Below are 19,150 nucleotides of genomic sequence, written 5' to 3' on the forward strand. Positions count from 1 at the left end.
GGGGCCCCCCATGAGTTGGGGAGAGAGAGAGACAGACGGACAAAGCCCTTGTTCTGGGCTGGTGGAGTTTTGCAGAGGATTATCCCAAAGGAAGCGTAAACTTCTGCAAGAGAAAATTGAGAGGCCTGGAAGGCACAGGAGGGAGGGAAGTGGACACCTGAACCGTGGTGGACTGGGTGTCTTGACCGATGCCTTTGGCTTTTGGCACTTGGCCTATCCATTGCTCCCTGGACTAGGGGAGACTTGAGTGTGAGTTTGTCTCACTTGGCATGGGGTCTTGTGTGGGTAACAGTTCAGGAAATAGTTCCTGAAGTTTGGCAGCCGAATTCCTCAAACCCTCTCCTCTCCAGGGATTGTTGAGCACCTTCTATGGGCCAGACTCTGGTGTCCTCTGCCAAGGACAGCACAGCCCAGATCTGTTCTTTCAAGATGTTTATCAGATCCTGTTACTTCTCTGCTAAATGCTCCCCTGGCTCTCGGAGGGAAGTAAAGCCTTTGCAGTGGCTGTGAGGCCCACGTGATTGACTCCCTCTCAGCTCTCTGGCCTCATCCTCTGTCTCCCCCTCTGCTGACTCAGTCCCACCAGACCAGCCTTCTCCCTTTTCCTGAGGGACCTGGCTCCTGGTCTTTCCCTCGGCGTGGACCCCAGGCATCCCCATGGCTCCTCCCTTCCTCCTTTTAGCCTTTGCTTTGTCATCATCTCTGGGAGGCCCACCCTGACCACCCCAGCCCTCTTCTATGTTTTTGCTTTATTTCTCTTCTTTTCCAGTAGCCTTTATCACCTTGAAACACTATAAAGCACACTTTATGCCTGCTGTTTAAGTAACTGTCTTTTCTCACACAAATGTGAGCTCCTCCAGGGGTTTTTATCTGTTTATTCACTTCTGTATCCCGGTTGCCTAGAGTAGTGCTGGGCTCATAGTAGGTGCTCAGTAAATATAAGCTGACTAGACATACCCCTGACCTCACCCTTCCTCACCTCCTTCAGCACCTATGGGAAGCTTTTCTGTGGCTCCATCCACTATGCTTACCTCCCTTGAATGCCCTGCGCTGGCTTGCTGCTGACTCAGAGGAGTGTCCCCCATGCATGGAGGGGTGTCTGGGCCTGGCATTGCTGAGTATTTCAATTTACAGAGCCACCGTGTTGCCTTTTCCTTGAAGACAAGGATAGCTCTTTGGCTAAGAAAATAAGAGTAGGCTCGGAGCCTGTAGCTCAAGCAGCTAGGGTGCCAGCCACATATACTGCAGCTGGCGGGTTTGAATCCAGCCCCGGACCGCTAAACAACAATGACAACTACAACCAAAAAATAGCCGGGTGTTGTGGTGGGTGCCCGTAATCCCAGCTACTTGGGAGGCTGAGGCAAAAGGATTGCTTAAGCCCAAGAGTTTGAGGTTGCTGTGAGCTGTGACGATACAGCACTGTACTGAGGGTGACAATAGTGAGAGTCTGTCTCAAAAAAAAAAAAAAAAAAAAAATCCTAGCACTGTGAGGCCAAGGCAGGTGGATCCCTAGAGCTCAGGAGCTGTTTCCTCTGTCTCATCCATGCCTCGGGCCAGTGGTTGGGAGGGGCAGGGAGTGCCCTTTGTTCTTTGTGCCACTGAAGATGGGAGGTCACAAGATTATCTCCCCCTGGGAGGTGCCTGTGGCTCAGTGAGTGGGGTGCCGGCCCCATATACTGGAGGTGGCGTTCAGATCTGGCCCCCGCCAAAAAAACAAACAAACAAAAAACCCTGCAAGATTATCTCCCCCTTCTGCTCTGGACCCACATGGCTACTCTGATTCCTGGGGAACACCAGCTCAGCCCAGCCCCTTGCCCTCCTTGGGCCTTTGTCCCAAATAGTCTGAGGACTATTTGTAACTGTCTCATCCATACACTCAATTCACTCATACCTGGTGTATGGATGAATTCAGCTGAAACATGAAGAAGATATTTTTTTAATATTAACATTTTAATTGATATAACAGTTGTACATATTATGGAGGTACGCATGATATTTTGATATATGTATACACTGTACAATGATTAAATCAGGGGATTGAGATGGCTGTAACCTCAAACATTTACCTTTTCTTTATGTTAAGAACATTATAATTCTTCTCTAGTTCTTTCGAAATATATATGTTATTGTTAAATATTACTCATGCTATCAAAGACAAGATCCTAATCTGGTTAAATGAAGGCTTCCGAGTGGGCAAGGCTAGGGGTGCCAGGCCTCACACCTTTCCTAGATTATCGGAACTTCTGATGGGACCTACCAAAGGCAGTGGGCAGTAGTCCAGGAGTAGCTTCAGGGAAAGCATGGGACAACCCCACGGGAGCTGTTTTCTCCTGGGGGTGAGGAGAGGCTTTGGGTGCCTTCGTGTCATGAAGCCCAGAAAGCCACACCTTTGCTGGTGCCCTCTTCCTGCCTGAGTGCGATAATTGGCTATAAGACCCACTAGCACAACAGTTCATACAGTTACGCAGATTTATGCAAATAGCATGTAAATATAGCTGGCCTTAGGCTGGGTGTCCTGGGATTGCAGCTGGTTGGGGATGGAGGCCCCACCCCCTTTTTACTTCTGACTATGCCTTAAGCCTTGGAGGACTTCACAGGGAGACGCCCACTTCCTTCCCTCCAACACAGTCCCTTCTCAGCAGGCCTCAGCAGGAGACAGCAAGCAACTATGGTGTGCCTACATAGGAAGATCCCACTGTGCAAGAAGGCACATGGGCATCACGGGGCCACCAGAGAGAAAGATTCCAGGCACATGGGCGCCAAGGGGTCATTAGAGAGAAAGATTCCAGGCACAGGCTTTGGATAGACCTTTGGATGAGACACTGTCCTCATTCCACAGTAAGGGACAGGTTGAAGCTGGGTGTGGGGGGTCATACCTATGATTTTAGCACTCCTGAGAGGCTGAGATAGGAAGATCACCTGAAGCTATGGGTTAAGCAGAAATAAGCTTGGGTAAAAGAGTCTCTAAAAATTGTAGCTCAAGCAGCTAGAGTGCCAGTCACATACACCAGAGCTGGGAGGTTTGACTCTAGCCCAGGCCTGCCAAACAACAATGACAACTACAACCAAAAAATGGCTGGGTGTTGTGGCGGGTGCCTGTAGTCCCAGCTACTCAGGAGGCTGAGGCAAGAGAATCGTTTAAACCCAAGAGTTGGAGGTTGCTGTGAGCTGTGATGTCACAGCACTCTACCAAGGGCAACAGTTTGAGCCTCTGTCTCCAAAAAAAAATTAAAATAAATAAATAATAATGATAAAATAAATAAAATTAAAAAAAATTATCTGAGTGTGGCAGTACATGCCTGTATTCTCAGCTACTCAGGAGGCTGAGGTGAGAGGATGGCTCGAGGCCGGGACTTTGGGGTTACCATGAGCTGTGATCATTCCACTGCACTCTAGCCTGGGCAACAGAGCCAGACCCTCTCTTAAGCCCCCCACCTGCAAACACACACACACACACACACACACACACGAAAACAAAAGGATGGCTTGGAGGCGTGCGGTGGATTTCCTTATCATCCAGCCAGTGCTGGGAGAACTGGAATCCCACCTAAGGCTGCTCTGATTCTGTGCTGCCCCCACCACGATGCTGCCTACAATGCTATGCCACCCGATCAATAATAATGTGCCCACTGTGCATGTATTCATGGAGCACAGAGTCACCTAGAACTCTGGACCCCTCCAATACCCTCCACCCCTGCAGTGGGCCCATGCTCCCTAACATGGTGCACTGGGCACCAAGGGACCATTCCAGCCCTGGAGCCTGGCTTGGTAAGTGTGTTTCTGAAAGCAGGAAAGCTCATCTTTAACGTACTTAAATTCTATTTCAGTTACAGAGGGCAGGAGGGTCTTTGTTGTTCTTTTCTTTTCTTTCTTTTTTTTGAGAGGGAGTCTTACTTTGTCGTCCTCAGTAGAGTGCTATAGCATCATAGCTCACAGCAACCTCAGACTCCTGGGCTCAAGAGATTCTCTTGCCTCAGTTTCCCAAGTAGCTGGGACTACAGGCACCTGCCACAACACCCGGCTATTTTTAGAGAGGCAATCTTGCTCTGGATCAGGCTGGTCTCGAACCCGTGAGCTCAGGCAATCCACCGGCCTTGGCTTTCCAAGTGCCGGGATTATAGTCCTGAGCCACCGCACCTGGCCCCTGTTGCTCTTTTCTTAAGCCAGCCTTGTCCAAGGCCAGACCACACTCTGTGGTTGGTTGAGAGTGGGGTTTTCTTGTTGTACGGAATGATATTCTCTTAGATAATCATCTAGGAAGGAAGTTAATGTTGGGCTAGGAAGGAGATTAGGAGCGCCTTAGATTGGGAAGGGAGGTCCCCACTGGGCCTGGAGAGCACTGGCCTGAATGCTCCCAAATGGAGGGGCCAGGAATTCCTGGGGGCTGAACTGGAACCTTCCTCCTTCCCTTTCCCCAAGGAACTCCCCTCTTCAGTCAAGTGGATCAGACATGGTGGAGTGGAGCACTGAGGTGATATGAGGTCTTTGTGAGCTGAGTACTAGATGTGGGTTAACTCTAAGCTTTGCTAAATGTGGGTTAACTCTAAGCTTTGAGGGTATTTTGCTCAGGGTCATAGCTGGGCTGAGTTGTGCTATGGACAATCAAGATCCTGTTCTCTCTCCAAAGCCAGCAGGTTCATCAGTGATCCCACTGGAGAGAGCTTATCTCAAGTGCTCATCAGAATCAACAAGACGTCAACATGGTGGCCAGACCAGAGGCTGGAGGGAGGGCTCTTTTATTGGGAGCCTTTAAAGACAGAAATCATGGTGGTAGGGCTGGGGTGGGCATGTACACTTTGAGAGGGTAGATGGAGCTGAAGGCTTGTGTTACAATGATTTCACCCAAAAGAGCTCTTTTGGGGGGATCACAGGATGGGGGCCTCAGAGACCCACATCTCTCGGCTGTGACTCAGTGACAGGCCAGGCAGAATGACGCCCACTACTGCAGGAGGTAGGGTGGCAGAGGAAAGGTCCGAGCCAGTTGAGGGTAGAGAATCTCCATGTCAGGGCAGAGTCTCGGGCCCACAGGCAGGTTCCTCCCTACTGCCACCCTCTGAGCACTGAGATTCCGCCCAGTGGCAGGTGTTCAGATCCCAAGTGAAAGGAGATATAACTTTTCACTGCCCCAGGCTATCACACAGAGACCCTGTGCGATTATGGGTAAAATAAGATGCCAAGCCCTGAGTCCTTGGCAGAGGGCAAATGGGAGCCAGGGCAGTGTGGAGAGCCGGACTGTGGGCCACAGGGCAGAGCTGGGCTTGCTGCCCCTGCCAGGCAGGGGTGGGGAGGCCAAGCACTTAGGCGGGGATGGAGCCAGTCCATTTCCCGGGGCCATTAGCAAGGCTAGTGGCTGCTGAAAAATTAACCAGTGGCCTGGGTAATAACCTCTGGAAGGGAGCCCTCGTCAGGTGCTCTCACAGTGTGGTGTGGACCCAGTACGGGCCAGCGGGCTACTGGGGTTCATCTCCTTTTTAAAAAAAGGAAACAAGGAGAAGAAGCAGAAGCTTACTGCCTAAAGATTTCCTCAAGGGTGTTTGGAAGCAAGCTGGAGACATGGGGCACCTCTTTTGTGGGTTTTTTTTTTTTTTTTAGGTATAGTCTCACTATGTCACCCTGAGCAGAGTGCTGTGGCTTCATCATAGCTCACAGTACCTTCAAACTCCTGGGCTCAAGAGACCCTCTTGCCTCAGCCTCCCAAGTAGCTGGGACTACAGGCACCCATTACAAGGCCTGCTAGTTTTTCTACTTTTAGTAGAGGCAGTGTCTCGCTCTTGCTCAGGATGGTCTCAAACTCCTGAGCTCAAGCAATCTACCCCCCTTGGCCTCCTGGAGTGCTGGGAGTGCAGGCATGAGCCACCAGGCCCAAGTGCTCTCGGCCCGCCTCTCAGGTGAGTCCCACTTAAGCCCCGGTTCAGGAAGTTGTCTGTGACCCTTGCCTGAGGTTCAACTATCTGGCACACATTCTGAAGACGGGCCCCACACCACTGCTGGGGTGCGGAAAATGATATCCCAAAGTGTAGTGCTTTGGCTCCGTGAGCACTTTGAATGAAAAGAAAATGGAAGGCCTTAGAAGCTGCCTCAGTGTTGCAGGAAGATGAGGCCCAACAGAGAGAAAGAGCACACAAACGCCACATTTATAAGAGGTAGGGCTTTATTCACCAGCCGGGAGCTTACGGCATAGAAGAATTCCAAATGGCCGCGCTCCCCGACTGCCTTGGTCTTTCCCTTTTTATTGACAGTCAAAAAGTTCCACCCCACAGGTACCCTTCTCATTGGCCAGTTTGAATCAAGCGGGTGATGCTTGATTCTCCAACCCCCACAGAACTACAGGATTTCACAGAAGTGGAAATGTCCAAGTTCCATGAAGTTAAGTTTACATACTCCCAAGAGTTGAGTCACCGTGGAGAGGACCCTGCAGGTGTATCCTTGTGGTCTCCTTGAAAAGACCTGTTCTCCTAGACCTCACCCTTCTCGGGTATCCTCTCTCATCAGAACCAACTAACCTTCAACCTCCTCTTATTTATGCACCCCACCTGCCTCAGGTACAAGGAGGGAGTCTTTCTGGAATCTCCTTATCTGACTAGGGAAAATTGCTCTCCAAAAGAAATGCAATTGTTTTATGATTCCCTCCCTAGGAATCTTACCAAATAACCAGGAAAGATCAACTGCCTACTATGGAAGAGAAAAGATTAAAAACCTTAATTAAAAACCATCCCCACACTCAGACTCTCCATCTATTCTTCTGAGGGCAGCTTTGAGTAGTCACCTGTGTGACTTTGTTCATACTAAGATGACATTGCTGGGCATGGCGGCTCTTGCCAGTAATCCCAGCTGCTCAGGAGGCTGAAGCGGGAGGACTAGGATGATGCCACTGCACTCCAGCCTGGATGATAGAGTAAGACCCTGTCTCTAAAAAACAAAATATAAATAAAATTTTTTTTCTTTTTTTTCTTTTTGAGACAGACTCTCACTTTGTTGCCCTTGGTAGAGTGCCATGGTCACAGCTCACAGCAACATCCAGCTCTTGGGTTTAGGGGATTCTCTTGCCTCAGCCTCCCCAGTAGCTAGGACTACAGGGGCCCTCCACAACACCCGGCTATTTTTTTGTTGCAGTTTGGCCAGGGCTGGGTTCCTGCCACCCTTGGTATATGGGGCTGGCGCCCTACTCACTGAGCCACAGGTGTTGCCCTATGAATAAAAATTTAAAAAAAATTTGGGGGGCGGTGCCTGTGGCTCAAAGGAGTAGGGTGCCAGCCCCATATGCCAGAGGTGGCGGGTTCAAGCTCAGCCTCCACCAAAAACTGCAAAAAAAAAAAAATTCTTTTTTTTTGAGGGAACTATGAGATCTAAAGCCGTGCATGCACCTCATCAAAGGGGTGTGTGTGTGTGTGAACCTTTGTTCACCGAGGTTTTGCCCCTCACATTCCCATAACCTATGTTAATAATGTCTGTTTCCTGCTCCATTCAACTATTCAACTCCCCTGAGACTATTTACTACCCTTAAAATTATCTTTACCTTCTTTCCTATTCCCCTATGAAGAGGTACTATTTAAGCTTCAGCCAACTGGCCCTCTTTGAGTCTCATATATTGTGTGGCTCTCACGCTTATGCACATTAACACATTTGTATGCCTTTTTCTCCTATTAATCTATTTGTTGTTTATTCATTTTAAGTGAACCTTCACAGGGCGATGGAAGCATTCCCTCCACCCCAGTCAGCTGTGAAAGGCTCTTTGTTGAGGCAGCAGCTTCACCTTCAACACTCCATGAGCAGAGGCAGGAGAGAGCTGCGAGGAGGGGCTGGGCCTCCCCATCTGTGAGCTGGCTGCTTTGCTCCCTGCAGAGCAGTGCCGGTGTGCTGGGAGCTCCTCGGCATCATCCCTAATGTCCTCCATGCTCTTCTAGGAAGACCCTCCTATGCCCATCTCTCAGTTGAGAACACTAATCCTTCACAGTGAGAATTGAGGGAGATTTTGTGTGCATGGTATTTTATGAATAGACAAACTTAGTGCAGTATTGAGTGGGGGGTCCATCCTCAACTCATTTCTTGCTATGGGAGAAGGTGGCACTTGAATCTTGGAGTTTCTTCCAAGCTCGATATCTCTTCCTCCACTTGGCAAGTACTCATGTTTGAAAGCCCTTGTTGGGTGGTTGGTTTGTCAAATGGGTCTCAGGCCACATTGCACAATGATCTCCACACACACACAATCAAATCTAGGTTATGTACTCATAATTGAAACAAAGTTGTTCAGAGACATAACTTTTTTTTTTTTTTTGGCCGGGGCTGGGTTTGAACCCACCACCTCCGGCATATGGGGCTGGTGCCCTACTCTGTTGAGCCATAGGCGCCACCCAACTTTTTTTTTTTTTTTTTTAGAGACAGAGTCTCACTTTGTTGCCCTTGGTAGAGTGCTGTGGCATCACAGCTCACAGCAACCTCTAGCTCTTGGGCTTAGGTGATTCTCTTGCCTCAGCCTTTCGAGTAGCTGGGACAACAGTCGCCTACCACAATGCCCTGCTATTTTTTGGTTGCAGTTTGGCCGTGGCCGGGTTTGAACTCGCCACCCTCAGTATATGGAGCTGGCACCCTACTTGCTGAGCCACAGGCGCAGCCGTCAGAGACACAACTTATCCTTTTTTTTGAGTCAGAGTCTCAAGCTATCGCCCTGGTTAGAGTGCTGTAGCAGCATAGCTCACAGCAACCTCCGACTCCTGGGCTTAAGCAATTCTCTTGCCTCAGCCTCCCAAGTATCTGGGACTACAGGCGCCTGCCACAACTCCCGTCTATTTTTTTTTTGTAGAGACAGAGTCTCACTGTACCACCCTCGGGTAGAGTGCCGTGGCGTCACACGGCTCACAGCAACCTCTAACTCTTGGGCTTACGCGATTCTCTTGCCTCAGCCTCCCAAGCAGCTGGGACTGCAGGCACCCACCACAACGCCCAGCTATTTTTTGTTGCAGTTTGGCCGGGGCTGGGTTTGAACCCGCCACCCTCGGCATATGGGGCCGGCGCCCTACTCACTGAGCCACAGGCGCCGCCAACTCCTGTCTATTTTTTTTGGTTGTAGTTGTCATTGTTTGGCAAGCCCGGGCTGGATTTGAACCCACCAGCTCTTGTGTATGTGGCTGGCACCTTAGCCAGACACAACTTATCCTTATAATGTGTGTAATAAGGTCTGATATTTTATTTTAAACTATTCCACCTCATTTCTTTTTCATTAAAGGAAAATCTCGTTGACCCAACCCTGTAATAAAGTTGCAAATCCAAGTTTGTGAACCCCAGCTGCCAGCTGTTTGTCAGGATGTATCGCTGAGCATGTCATTGTTACTGTGGTGGCAAGATGGCTGCAGCCTTCAGGCTTCACAAACGAGAGCCTGTAAATGGGAAACATACCAGGAGATGTCCTGCCACATCCCCTCTGGAGCAGGTACCCTGAGGGTGAGCCTGCAGTCATTGTATCTCCTCTGCATCTTGCAAGGATTCCCTACAAGGCTGGCGTGCTTTGGACTTAGTCACCCTCTTTGTCCCCCTCACCCTGCCCCAACATCTGAACTCTGGGAAGGTTGTAGCTGATTCCAGCCTAGACATTCTGGAATTGTCCCACCTTGCACTAACTTCCTTCTCCTTTAACCTTCTCCGCTTTTCTTCCTAGCTTACAAAATCCTGCCCAGTTTGAGCACAGAGCTACAGGTGAGTGAGCCATAAGAGGCTGGGGAGTAGTGACAGTGATGCAGGGAGCTGTAAATACCAGTGTGGGGAGGGTGGGCAGCTGGTAGGGGGACAGATAGGCTTGCCCTTGGTGCTCTTTGCTGCCAAGGAGAGGAGAGGCCACTCTGCACCTGCCATGCCCCTCCTGGATCTTCTCCAACCCTGGGATGTCAGCACCAGACATAGCACAATTTTTTTGTTTGTTTTTTAGACAAAGTAGTGTCGCCCTGGGTAAAGTGCTGTAGTGTCACAGCTCACAGCGACCTCAAACTCTTGGGCTTAAGTGATTCTCTTGCCTCAGTCTCCCGAGTACCTGGGACTACAGGTACCCTCTACAATGCCCAGCTATTTTTTGGTTGTTGTTGTCATTGTTGTTTGGCAGGCCTAGGCTGAATTCGAACCCGCCAGCTCTGGTGTACATGACAGGCGCGGAGCCCAGACACAGCACAATTTACACAACTGTCAGTGGCAGCCCAAGCTTCAATCCCAGTTACCCCATGCTGCTCAGAGCTCTTGATTGCTTACTGGGCCAGCCAGCCTTTTCCATATTGGTACAGGTTGATGTTTTTTTAATAAGGAGGAATATATATATATATCATATATACATACATACATATATATAATTATTATTATTTTTTTTTTGTAGAGACAGAGTCTCATTTTATTGCCCTCGGTAGAGTGCTGTGGCATCACACAGCTCACAGCAACCTGGGCTCTAACTCCTGGGCTCAGGCAATTCTCTTGCCTCAGTCTCCTGAGTAGCTGGGACTACAGGCGCCCACCACAATGCCCAGCTATTTCTTCTTGTTGTTGTTGCAATTTGGCTGGGGCTGGGTTTGAACCCACCACCCTCAGTATCTGGGGCTTGTGCCCTACCCACTGAGGCATAGGCACAGGCACTGCCGGAATATATTATTTTTAAAAGGGAGCCTCCAAGTTGAGCTACTTGGTGTGGAAGACAGAATTCCTTTCAGAAAAGCAAAGATCTGCTTCTCTGGGATAATGTTTTTTTTTTTGTTGTTGTTTGTTTGTTTTGAGACAGAGTCTCACTATGTTGCCCTCAGTAGAGTGCTGTGGTGTCACAGCTCATAGCAACTTCAAACTCTTGGCCTTTAAGCTATTCTCTTGCCTCAGCCTCCCAAGTAGCTGGGGCTACAGGCACCCACCACAACACCCGGCTATTTTTTGTTGTTGTTGCAGTTGTCATTGTTGTTTAGTAGGCCTGGGCTGGGTTCGAACCCACCAGACTCGGTGTATGTGGCCGGTGCCCTAACCACTGAGCTGTGGGTGCCGAGCCATGGGATAACGTTTTTAAGGAGCTGTGAAGGCACACTCCCCTGTAACTCCTCACCCTACACCTGGGCCAGAGTGATGGACCCTCCGGGAGATAAATCTTCCTGCATTTTTAAATAACAGGGATTTTGGCTCAGCTCCTGTAGCTCAGACGCCACAGCGCTCTACCCAGGGCGACATAGTGAGTGAGACTCTGTCTCAAAAAATAAATAAATAATAATCATAACAGGGATTTTGTATTTCAGACAACCTCAGAGAGAAGAGTGAGGAGCCAGAAGGTAGAAGGAAGGATCTGGAGAGAGGGGTTCTCTGAAATAGAATGTGATCTAGGAGTTGCTTTCTAGAAACTGTGATGTGGATGATCATTCTGCCAGCAGTTGTTTGTAGTCCCACAAGCCAATTATGCGCCAATGTTCCCAGACTTCAGCGAGCTGCTGTCTTAAGCACCTGCCTTGTTGGCAGCCTTCAGGGGCTGAGGCAGAGAGCAGCCTGTGTCCATGCCAGGGCCCGGGACACGGAGACTTCAAGCCTCTGAGAGAAACCCCCCGCTCAGTCATTTCTGCCCTTGTGTTATCTCCTCTTCATCCGTGTTAGTTGCCCTCTCCCCTACCCAGGGGCACCATGAAGCCCTTCTTGGCTGTGACCCATAGCTCTAGCCCTGCCCCTTCCTTCTTTCTCTGGCTCAGGCTCAAGGCCCCAGGGCATGTGTCCCCACCCAAAGTCAGGGTATGTTGCTGAGCTGACCTCCATTGCATGGGAAGCTTCTGGGAAGTGTGTATGTTCCTGCCTCCCCACCCTGCACCCCAAATACCTGCCCCGTGGCCGAGGGCTGCTGCAGCATGAGTTCCTGGACTGTCCTGCCCTCCTGAGCTGTGCCCACCTGCCTGTAGGGCGGGCTGTCCAGGGGACCCTCATCACAGTGTGGGAGAAGCCCTGGGACCAAAAAAGGACTGCAGGGCTGAGGGCAGAGGGTAGCTGAGGGCTGTGAGATGGGGCATCTGATACGGCAAGGGCAGACCTGGCCTGCCACACAGTGCAGACACTGACTCACGTGTACCTGGTGGGTGTTGGCACAATCCCTGCCCTCAGGCACATCCTTATCCAGCTGGCGAAGAAGACTGGACGTGCCAAACAATTGGTGAGGCCACAAGACCTTACATAATCCAGTTTCACAGCCACTGAGTGATGCGTGAGGCTGTCAGAGCTGGAAAGAACTTCAAGGATACTCTTGTTAATTCCAGTCCAACCTTCTTGCTTAGAGATGAGAAAATTGAGGACCATTTATTCTTTCTTTCAACAACTACTGACAATGAACAGAGAACAAGGTTCAGTGATTTCTAAATGTGGCCCATGTGTTGAGTGAGTCTCCCTTAGGTCCTAGAGGGGTTGTGACTGTGGGCAGGGTCTGCCCCAAACCTCCTCCAACTTATGGTATCACCTGTGTAGTATGTCTCCATTTTGAACATATCCAGGAAGACCTGGGAACCTTTGCTAGAGTCTTTGCACACCTCCTCGAATTATTAATGGGTAAAATAGATGCTTAAATACAAAAGGCAAGGCCTCCCTCTAAAAAACAATCATCAATTCTTGTTGCAGAATTTGGAGTCCCACAGCAATATAAACATGCCTTCCCTCACTTGAATTCTGGTTTTGTCTTGGGCAATTCATCTGTCCTCCCTCTGGGCCTCAGTTTCCCATGGTCTGTAACCCTGCTAGAGCCTTGCAGGAAGGCATGCTTGATGAACGATGGATAGGCTGAATGCAGGGACCCAATTTCTAAGGGGAAGCAGTCTTAGAAATAATCTTACCCAATCTCTTCTATGAAAGGTGGAGAAACTGAGGCACATAGGAAATAGGAATTGCCCTCCAAACACCCACAAGCAAATGAAGGAGGAGGCTGCTTGACTAACACCAGGTGACAAGTATTGTGGCAGAGGTGCGTTCTAGGAACATAAGAGTTCATGAGAGAGGCAGGTGCAGTCTGTCTGTGCTGCTTTGAGTGAGGGGAACTGGGCTAAAATTTCCCAGATGCCACATAACTTCCGCCAGCACCACATTCTCTCCCCATCCTTCCCCTTTAATGATCAGAAATGTGATCAGGCCTGGACTCTGCCTGCCTGGGGCAGGACACGGGCCCCTCGCAGAATCTAGAGAGCTTAAGGGAAACAGGTGGGGACCACAGGCAGCCAGAGAGACAGCTGAGGTCATGGGACAGGGACTGCCTGGCTAGGACACTGCGGCCACCAGTGTGGACACCAGATGCCACCACTCACTCTTGTTGTCTCTGCTGCTGGGATAGGGATGCCACCTTGGCCAGTAGGAATTCTGACCTGCTCTGCTTCACTCACTGCAGACCCAGATCCTCGATGGGATCATCTGACTGTCTGAACTTCCTTCCCAGCTGCCCAGGCCAAGAACAACAGGTCAGGGCCTTTTAAGTTTTCCTTAAGGAGGCAGGACCTACCCCTCCCCAGGACTCACCAGTGGCTCATTCCTGAAACATGTGGAGGTGGACCAGATACTGGGTCCATCCTATTGTGCATTCTATACCCTCCTGGTGTCCCTATATCCCACCCTTCATGTAGGATGTGGTCCTGATCTCAACGACCTTACCGACATCAGAGGGAAGCTTACAATTGAGGACCCAGGGGACCCCAACCCTGCCCAGGGCAGCTTCTTTCATCCCAGGAGTGCTGAGAGATGAGGACAGCTGCTTCCCCCCTGCATCCTCAGGGGGTTTAAGGGGACATTCTGACCATTGTACCCCAGGGCATCCAAAGGAGGCCAGGACCAAAGGAGACCTTCCTCAGGAGGGAATGGTAATACTGCAAAGGGGTTGGTGCTCACTCCATCCACAGACTCTGCCATGAATGACCAAGGACCCTGGAACCAGATCGAGTAGTAAGTGCTGTCCCCTCCCTCCTCCGTCCATAAACTGCACTTCAGAAGCAACAGTACAAGGAGAACGCCCACCACTGCTCAAGGGGGCACTGTCGGGGCTGGGGCACAACGTAGACCACTGCTTCCCAGACTGGTAGTGTGCAGGGCTCACCTGGGGCTGTGGTTAGGATGCAAATTCTGATTCAGTGGCTCTGAGGTGGGGTCTGAGAACCTGTATTTCAAGTTTGCAGGTGGTGCTGCTGGCCCTTGGACATCCTTGTGAGTAGCAAGGGTGTACCCAGGGAGAGCCGAGGGAGACCACAGGGACATGAGCAGGGCAGGCGTTGAAGTGGGGAGGTGGGGAAGCAGGGAGGTAAGGCCTCTGCCCTCTTGTTTACTTCTCCCCTTTGCCTTCCACTCTCAGCCTCTTGTCTAGCCATCCTTTTTTTGAAGGGTCTTCCCAGCCTCTTGCTTTACTGACAGTGCTGGGAAGAGAATGGGAAGACCTGAAGCCAGGCCCCATGTCCCTCTCCCGCTGGCACGTCCCACTGAAATCCAAGGAGTCTGGGAGTTCTAAACTCTAACCTCACCTCCCACTTGCATCCTTGCCTCAGTTGTCTCACATGTCAAGGTGGATCAGTCCTGTCCCTGTGCAGGGCCACCATACGATGAATACAGCTTCCATGTCTGTTTCTCCCCGCCTCTCCAGTGCCTGCGCAAGTGTGTAGATGAGAGCTTTTTTGTGTGCCTGAAGGAGAAAAGTCAGTCTAATAGGATAGATCACACTTAAGTCACTTCTAACAAGGTTTGCAATTTGAAGAGTGTCTAAGAAGAAACAGCATTCAATCTAAGACTTTAACCTGTGTCTCTCCCTTGGCAGAATGTCGGATACCATGGCACCTGGCTGAGTGGGTGAGGATATTATTGATCTTTAAAATTAATAGTATTAAAATCAATGATTTGATTAAGCATAAGTCATACATGCACATGATACTAAACTCTAAATGTGCCCCATGAGAAGACTTTCTCTAGTCTTATCTCCCAGCCTCCATGATCCCTTCCTGGGGCTCATTCTTAATAGACCCTTCCAGGGTTGGTGGATGCCACGTGAGACCATCACAGATGCTGGTAAATGATGCATGATGACACGCACCTTGCTTTTTCCTTCTTACACAATGTATCCTGGGGAATATCCCATATCACGACACGAGAGCTATCATTCTTTCTGATGGCTGCAGAACATTCCTTATTTATTTACATAGTCTCTCTGATGGAGAGTTAGATGGTTGCCATGAATTGCTTTTACAAACACTGTTTATGGTTTTTTAAATACATAATGTGATTGTCCTTGCAGGATAAGTTCCTAGGAATAGAATGCCTGGATCAAATGGTATGCATATTTAAAATGTTGATATTGCCAAATCGCTTTTGAGTAGAGGTGGCATCAATATCTACTCCCAACAGCACCTCATGAGATTGGGAGTGTTTGTTCCACGCATTTGTAAGGGGGGTTCAGGGAAGCAAAGGTACAGATAAGTTTGCCTGGGCTCACAAGAGCCCACCGCCATGGCATTGCCCAGCGCTTGACTGTGGAGATAGATATTTTAGAATTCTCTGACTGTGCTATAAATGTTAATTTTCTGAATGCAAAATGGTTTTTTTGCCAGGGCTCTTCCTTTCTGATGGCAGAATTGGTCTCCAGGGCCTCTGTGAGCCCTTGGGGCCATGGTGGTCGGGGTACAGGAGAGAGAGTGGGAGTCTTCCTCTGGTCACAGACTCCCTGGCATTTAGAGCTGACTGGCCCTGTGGCATGCTTATTGCTCAGCCAGCAGGAAATGGCAGTGGCCCAAATAGACAGATCGCTCTGAAAATGAAGCATTGCTTCATTTGCTCACTTTCCTTATCTGTCACTTCATCCGTCTGTCCATCCATCCCTTCTTTCATGCAACATTTGTGAGCTTCTGCTTGGAGAGCTGCGAGGGGAGAGGAAGGGGGAGGAAGCAGAAAAATGCAAACAATGAATAATACTTTCATGACTAATATAGAGAAAGGCTGATTTTAATAGATCTCATTTATTGCAGACTCACTGGGTGCTGTGGCCTGGCTAAGCATCTGGGCTGCAGAAATGGGGAAAAAATCACCACCCCTCCTGCAAGTAGATGAGGGTCTCCTGGGGAGGAAGGACAGTCAAGCAAAGAGCCAAGATCAGGGAAATGTGCCCCATGGTGTGGGAGCACTGGAGAAAGGGATTAGTAGTTGCTGGGGGGTGAAAGGATGTCACATTATTTTATTTGCTTTAAATCAAATTAAATTGGCTGCAGCCCCCATTTGTCAAGATAAATGAGAAATCTGTATCTGTCAGGGTTTGGACAGGCCTCACCAGGGGTGAGCACTCAGGGAGAGCCCCTCCTTCTGCTGTCATTGGTTACCCTAAGTTCCTATCCTGGCAGATGTGTCCCTTTGTTTCCAGGTCAGGCTGAGTGCCCCCAGGCACTCTCCTATATGAGGTTTGCTGCTTAGGAAGAGGCTTGGTAAAGGGTTCCTGCCATTTTAGGGATCCTCCAAAATCTTTAAATTTGAATTCTTAGGCCCTGGGGAAGATTTCAAATACATCTTTCCCTAGATTCCAACCCTACCATACATTACCGTCTTTTCCTTCTGAGGAATTACAGCTCTGGCAGCTTCATGAACTCAGACTTTTGCAAACGAGCTGCCGTGGGTGCTTTCTCTCCCTGTGTACGAGATTTGGCAACTTCCCCTGTTAGCTGGCTGAGCAACACCAAACAGGTAACAACCCTGGGAACCAAGGCTTCCTACCTTATTGGAAATGGGGAGGCAAAAATACCTACAGTAGTGTAGGGACACTGCTCTGACCCTCTCAGGTCCGTTTTACTATGTCTGCATGCCCATGCCTGGGTGCTGGGTGCTGTGCACCTGCCAGCTACTCCCTTCAGCCGACTGACCATGGTGGGCAGCTGGTGCTGCCACACCCGCAAGTGTGCACAGATGGCTGGAGTGTAGGAGGTCCAGGTATCCCTGAGGCAGGGCCTGGCTGGGGCTGGGGTGTGAAAGCCCAGTCCCCCACCCTATAGTCAGGGTAATTTACATCAAGCGGAGGCCAGGACTCTGCCCAGAGCATGATCCTAGTTTCTTCCCTTTCCTGTCCTTCTGTCCCTCCCTTATTCAGATCTCTTCACGCCCTCCTGGGAACATGTCCTCAGTCATGCAAATGCTCATCTCAGAGTCTGTTTCTGGGGAGCCTGCCCTGTGACATCCATGAGGGCAAACCACAAACTACTATCTCCTTCTGATGCAGGGACTGATGTTTCCCAGCACAAGGAAGCTCCGAGGACCCCAGTCTTTTTTTGTTTTTTTTTTTTGAGACAGAGCCTCAAGCTGTCTCCCTGGGTAGAGTGCTGTGGCGTTACAGCTCACAGCAACCTCCAATTCCTGGGCTTAAGTGATTCTCTTGCCTCAGCCTCCCAAGTAGCTGGGATTACAGATGCCCGCCACAACGCCCAGCTATTTTTTATTTTATTTTTTGGTTGTAGTTGTCATTGTTTGGCAGGCCTGGGCTGGATTCGAACTCGCCAGGTCTGGTGTATGTGGCTGGTGCCTTAGCTGCTTGAGCTACAGACGCTGAGCCACTCCCTCAGTCTAGATGTGGTTGACCAAATGACCAGTGCCCCAGCAGGGTGTGACAGAGGCAGCTCTCTGGGCATGGGTGAGAAGGACCACAGGCTCAGGAAAGCCCTAGTGGAGCTCAGCTGCCTTGATTAAGTGCAAGCCCTCCTGGAGGAGGGTGTGTGCTGGCAGAGCCCGAGACCAGAGTAGGGGAAGTAGAATCCCACTTAACCCAGCAAGGCCACATGTCCCTGAAGTTGTGGGTTACAGAGTGGCATTCACAGTCCAGATGGAACCTCCCAGGTGTCCCTGTCTAGGTGAAGGGCTGGAAACCAAGGTGTGAGTCCCAAGGAAGCTTCCTCTCCGAGGCCAGGCGGGGCACTCAGGCTTCCTGAGGGAAATGAGGTGGGTGTGAGAGGGCTGTGGGTTTTCAGCTGGGCTGTGAAGGGTGAAAGGAGTTCACTAGGGAGGAGAAGGGGAAGAGGGAGTTCAGCCTTTCACTTGCTGTGGGACCTGGCACCAATCAACTGACCTCTCTAAGCCTCACGGTCGATTTCTAGAGACAATAGTATTGCTTTTTTTTGAGGTGGGGCATGCATGTTTTAATGTTTTCCAGAAAAATACTGGAGAATCACGGAATGCTGCCAGCATTGGAGGCAATCCTTGGCCACAAGTCTGCACACTCCTTTGCAACCGGTCCTGTAATAACAGAACCTTTCATTTTGCCTTTGTTGTTTACTATGACCCCTGCTTTATCTTCAAAATAAACACACCATATTTCTTCCGGTATGACTTCCTCTGTTGGATGTACCTTCTTTCTGAGCTCTGGATTGCCTTTCTTAACTGCGGCCATCACCATGGTACCCACGCCAGCACCAGGAAGTCTGTTGAATTGTCCCTTGATCCCCTTCACAGAGATGATATACAGATTTTTGGCTCCTGTGTTGTCAGCACAGTTGATCATATCTCCTACCAGAAGACCCAGGGAAACCTGGAATTTCACATCAGAGGACCCACCACATCCTCACTTTAACATCTTGGATGACCAGAAAAGGACAGGAAAAAAAAAAAAACCCTGTTTTTTCATAGGGTTATTGTGACTGAGTAAATAAGCTACGCATGTGAAGAGCTTAGCACAGGGCCCGGCACATAGGAAGTGCAGAGAAAATGTGAGCCATTATTGGAACATTTGTGTGTGGAGGAGCTGAAAGAACTAGAGATTGTCTACCTGACAAACACGTGTAGGCCAGAAGGGAAGATGGGAGCGGCCTCTTCTTTCTAGCCAGCCCCTCCTCTGTGGGCCCACATATGTGCCCTGTTGTGGGTGCTGTGGCATGCTGCCCAGACCCCCTTCTGGACAGAGGCATCATTTCCCCAGATCCCTTGGGTGCTGGCTACAGCCCTCTCGGAAATTGCCTTCTGCTGAAAGCAGATGTCTGGTCCAAACTCATGTCCATGCCCATGTTTTAGTGGCTGAAATAGGAGTAGAGGCCATCTCTCTTGCCTCAATTTGGGACAATTGTGAATGGCCATCCCGTGTCAGAGCATGTCACAGGCCTCTGTTGGGATGGCATATTGTTTGGACTCCTGCTCGGTCTTGCTGTTGTCATTCCCTTACCAGTGACAATTCCCTGCGTGCAAATCT

General features: G+C 49.9%; 1 pseudogene; it reads right to left on the bottom strand.

Moving 5' to 3' along the window:
* Window positions 1-18,136: 18,136 nt before the first annotated feature.
* Window positions 18,137-18,541, bottom strand: LOC128589679 (60S ribosomal protein L23-like; annotated as a pseudogene).
* Window positions 18,542-19,150: the final 609 nt, after the last annotated feature.

The sequence above is a fragment of the Nycticebus coucang genome, chromosome 7 (genome assembly GCF_027406575.1).
Source record: "Nycticebus coucang isolate mNycCou1 chromosome 7, mNycCou1.pri, whole genome shotgun sequence".
Classification (NCBI taxonomy): domain Eukaryota; kingdom Metazoa; phylum Chordata; class Mammalia; order Primates; family Lorisidae; genus Nycticebus; species Nycticebus coucang.